Raw genomic sequence first — 4,867 nt, 5'->3', positions numbered from 1 at the left:
TCCCCCCCCCCCCCCCCGATATGCCGTCTGACAGACTAGCAGGGTTAATTATTAAGCCCTACAAACCATGAAGGGTCTTTTGTGAGTTTTTGTATGCATGCTTGTATTTTGAACAGACATTTTGATACCTTATGAAGCCATTTATGGACACTTAATTGAGATCTGTCTTGTACCATTTTTTCTTTTTAGTTTCTGGAGGGTATTAAATTAAATACCTTAAAGACAAAGATCCCTTATTTCTTTTGGCTACATAATTGACTTCAGGGGAGGGGAGAGAAGTAAAAACAAAACTGTTCAGCTTATTTGTGGCTCAGCTATGTCTGTGTTCGTGCAGTATATGAATGTGCAGCCCTACCACATACTTGCTAAACACACAAAATGCACTCATCTCTGTTCTGCTTCCCTTCTCTACTGGGAATGTAGCACTATGGGCTTGTACTGGTGCTATGCTACACTGGTGGGTGAAATCCCAGCATTGACATGACCTTGAGAGCAAGATGATGTCCCACAGTGAGTAGGGAGGTATAAGAGTTTAAGTGGAAGCTTCTTTCCATCCAGTAAATCTTTACTATTTGCTGCTGCTGGGACTTTGCTGAGTTTTACTGAATCTTTTATGATATACTAAAGAATTAAAATTAGTCCGACCAAATAAATCACATTGTGAAGCATTATCCTCCATTTCTAAATTGTGTTTGTTCACTTTTTCACAGGAAGCAGTAGGTCTCTTGCCTGCTACTGTGAATTGGCAAAGTTGGGCCACATGTCACAAAAACGTGTTGAATGTGGTGGGGACGTTTTTAGAAGGAAATTATGGAGTAGCATATTGTCTCTTTCTGAGTCTGCAAATTCAAGCTGCTCTTTCCAATCACTGAGCATTCTCCTACCATCAGAAAATAATTTGTGGCAAAACAAGTGCAGCTGAGCTGACATCGGTGTTCTGAGAAAACGTAACTGGAAATGGCCATGCAAATACTTGGCATCTTACAGAGCTTGCTAGCCTACAGTATCCATTAGTTTCCTTGGAGAATAGCAAGATGAGACATAATTAAATCAGTGGGTATAGACTAGAAAGCAGGAGCTAGATATGCAATAGCCAGTAAAGAAACTCTTCTTAAAATAGTCCCATAATTTTAGAGCCCTTCTTCCTTGAAAGGATGCTCTCATGATAGACAGTCCTAGTAGCCTAAACATTTTGCTCTTTATTCTGCAGTCTCTGTTAGCGCTCTCTGGAGAAGAATGAGATCTTATCTTGGTGAACCTTCTCCCTCCATGAGCCCCCTTATTGAGCCATTGGCAAAACACTCCTTTGAGCCAGCATGTCTGTCCTGCCATCTGCATTGCTTACAACGAAGCAGCTTTGCCAGTTTTCAGCCTTTGTTTTGTAGGCCAAACAAGCTCAGAGGGAGAATCCCCCTCCATCTCCCCTCCCTCCTTCCAACTCTGGGAGCAACAAGAGTTGCTTTCAGGCATCATATTGTACTTTCCTAGCTGCTGTGCTGCTTGGTGTGCCTTGCTCTGCCTCCTGCAGACACAGCCCAGGTGAGGAACTGAGAGGGATCGGCACTGAAGCAAATGGCTGCCTGATGAGTGCTACCCTGTTCCGGCCGTGTAGTTTTTGGCGAAGCACAGAGCTCGGGCAGTGAGAGTATCTGAAGGAAAGCAATGGCAGTTTAGCGGGTAACAGTCTTTCTGGTCTGTTTCCTCTTCCTCCTGTGCTTCTCTGATTTCTTTGCCTCATGCCTGCAAGCACTTCTCTTCCCAGACGCTCTGATGTTGGGCTCTCAGGACTTCAAAGTGAAACTTGCAAAAATGTTTCACTTTCTCTGTAACCCAAGTGCCCTTCTCTGGCCTGGGAGGGGCAAGTGAAACATGCTCGAGTTTCATGTTAAGTTTCCTCTATGGGCAGCAGCAGATGTCAGGGGTAGCGAAGAGAGAGAGGCAGGTTTCCCAGTTATGAAGATAGTGGTGTTTAGAGCTGCTACAAACCACAGGCAAACTTTGATCTTAGTGAACTCCGTTAAACAGTCATTTTTCCTTCTTGTCTTTGTTGTAACTCGGGTTGTCTAAGGCTCCTGGCACACGTTACATTTAAGGTACAATTGAGGTTAATCACACCATAAATAGAAACAGTGCTAGACATGCAGCTGATATATGGTGCCATATAGTGGGGAACCAGCTGCAAAGATATTCCAAGTAATGGAACATGTAAAGTAAATTGAAACCAGCTCTAGACATTCCACATAAATTGGATATGTAGCACCCCCATCCTAATGCTGACAGACCCCATTGGCATAAGGATTGGGACAGCCCCACCCTGATGATGGAAATGAGGAGACGGCTGAAAGGTTCCCAGGCAGGAGGAATCAGGGGACTCCCCATCATTGGGAACCTGACAGCGCTGTGCCTGGCAACCTTTCCTGCCCTGTGGGGCCTGTGGAACAAGGTGATTTTAAATGCCAGATGGTAGGGAACTGGGCTGCATGCACAGTTTTTAGTAGTCTTGGGGCACAAGGACTCCAGGATCAGGGAGAAGCTGCCCAGTGCCATGGTCCCAGTGCTCTGGGATGTCTAAAAGCTGTGCAGTGCAGCCAGGTGATCCCAGAGCTGTCACTCAGTTGATTATCAGCCCCAGGTCTTCAATGGGACGTGGGTCTGTTTGGGCCAAGCTTTCAACTTGCCAGTGATCCTGGACTCCCCATGCACTGGCAAGTAGAAAGGGAGTAATGAGAATCTTGATCCCTGGTCCCAAAATCACACTTTCTGTCAGGCATGTGTAGAATTGCAGTAGGTGTGATTGTTGGGGTGGGGATCAGATCCTGTGGCACCATTAAGTGTTTGTGGGCCAGGGTCTAAGACACTTGTTTAAATGTTTTTTCCTGTGTTTGCTCTGCCCCTTGCGATCACTTCAGGCAGGAATGCCACACTCCCATGCTTGTGATAGTCAAAGGGGTGTACTTGGTATGTGACAGTCAAAAGCATTTTGTTTGTAATGCATAGGAATGTGCTAATTACTGAATCAGAAAGGTGAAGACAGTCAGCTATACAGTACCGTCTGTTCCCAGATGAATACAGAGCGGTCATTTTCAGCCCATTCCCTGAGTCATACTAAGTACTTCAAGATATTACTGGGAGCCATTGTATGGGCTGGGATGTTTTCATTTCTAATCATTCAGTAACTGTCTGGTCATGGGGTCTTTTCCTTCATGTTCTCCAGCCTGGCTTAACTGGTTTCTGAACAACCATAACACAAGATGTTTGAGGTCCTCAATCTCTCACCCAGGAGCAAATCATAATGGAGTAAGAACTACTCATATAGCAACCTTTAAAGATGCAGAAGCAACAGGAGTGATACTGTGGAAGTCCTGGATGATTTGGAGAATCATCAGTGGTTCTTTGCCGTGGTGTGGAGCATTTTAGAGGGTGGTTCATGGATGATGGATAATTTGGAGCAGAAGGTTAATTCCCTCCAAATATCCAGCAAGAACTATGCTGGAGCGATGTGGAAATAACTTGTGGAAAACCACATTGCATCGTGCACTGTTAGGGCGGGGGGGATGTACGTTATTGCCTGGTTAAAGGCAAGGAATAGCCTTTTCCCACTTTCTGTGAAAACGTTTTCTTTAGCACTCGGAGGGGTTTTTTCCTTGAGCTACATCTGTGCAACATCTGTTCTTGTAAAATACGTACCTGATATTAATTATACACAATTAAACATAATTGAAATTCCATCTAATTTTAATTCCATCTAATTTTTTTAATGACTAAAAAGGCCTGTTTCCCCTCTCCCTCTTGCTGTGTGGAAAGGATTGTATGGATGGAAGCAAGTGATTCTATCTGAAGCTTATCATTGGCAAAACATTTGAGCTTGAAGAGGAGTGGGGTGCCAGGGAACGGCTGGCACTTAAATCTCCGTGGAATGAGCTTTGATCATTAGTATTTATCTAGGGTACTTAACTGGTGCCCCCTGCTCTGACTTCTGAGCATTTCGCAAGCATAATATATGTATGCTAAGAAGCTCTACAAGGTTAGGGTTTTACAGATAGGGACCTGAAGTACAGAGACACTAATGGTATTGCTCAAGGTCAGGCAGGAAATGTGTGGCAAGGGAGGCAACTAAACACAGGTTCCCTAAATGCCAGGATAGTGTCCTAAACCACCAAGTCATGCTTCCCCTCCAATATCCACTGGTGAAAAGTGCTGTTAAAGCCAAGGACTTGAGAAGGAACTGAGCATAACAAACCTGGGCAGCTTTGGAAGGAAGGAAGGAAAGAAAGAAATAAAAACGCAGTATTGTTCAGGATATAAAAATGACTTCCTTCCTGCAGCCAATGAAGGGAACAGGATCTGCAGTGTGACCAAAGTTTTCGCCCATCGGTGACTTTCCCAACAGCTGTCATAATGTTATTCTTTTCAACAGCCTCTTTTGTTTTGCTAAGGAATTATTTCAAACATTTCAGCTCTGATCCTGTGAGAAGGAATTAAAGTTTTGGCAGCTGGACTGGGCTTCGTTCCCTCCCCCACACATGCACTTTTTCTCCCTCCCCCCAAAAAACGGTCTATGTAAGCCTTAATTACTTTCAGCATCCAAGGCCCAGTCAGCCCAGGAGAGGGCTAGGCCAGGGGCCTTGCTTTCTCTCAGAGGCTGTTGAGTGATGTGCTAAGTAAGTGGAAATGATAATGCTGTGTGACAAAGCAGCTGTAATAGACTTTCTGTGGTGTGAGTGAAGGAGCCTTTAATTAGAATTGAAGGTTATTCTTGCTGAGGATATGGTTCAAAAGCCAATGCAGTTTGTCTCCAAGTCTTGTTTTGTGAAATGCTGTTGGCAAAGATGTGTGAGATAATTACTAATGATTGGGGGGGGGGGGG

The 4,867-nt window shown here is 44.5% G+C and overlaps 1 protein-coding gene across 15 annotated transcripts in view; it reads left to right on the top strand.

Moving 5' to 3' along the window:
- The window catches only part of FBRSL1 (fibrosin like 1), an 838,232-nt gene that overhangs the window by 130,406 nt on the left and 702,959 nt on the right, over positions 1–4,867 (top strand). The gene's annotated exons all lie outside the window — the stretch shown is intronic.

This window comes from Gavialis gangeticus, unplaced genomic scaffold (genome assembly GCF_001723915.1).
Source record: "Gavialis gangeticus isolate Ggan-Ray unplaced genomic scaffold, GavGan_comp1, whole genome shotgun sequence".
NCBI lineage: Eukaryota > Metazoa > Chordata > Crocodylia > Gavialidae > Gavialis > Gavialis gangeticus.
The sequence above is the reverse complement of the archived record's forward strand: the minus strand, read 5'-3'. Positions and strand labels throughout refer to the sequence as shown.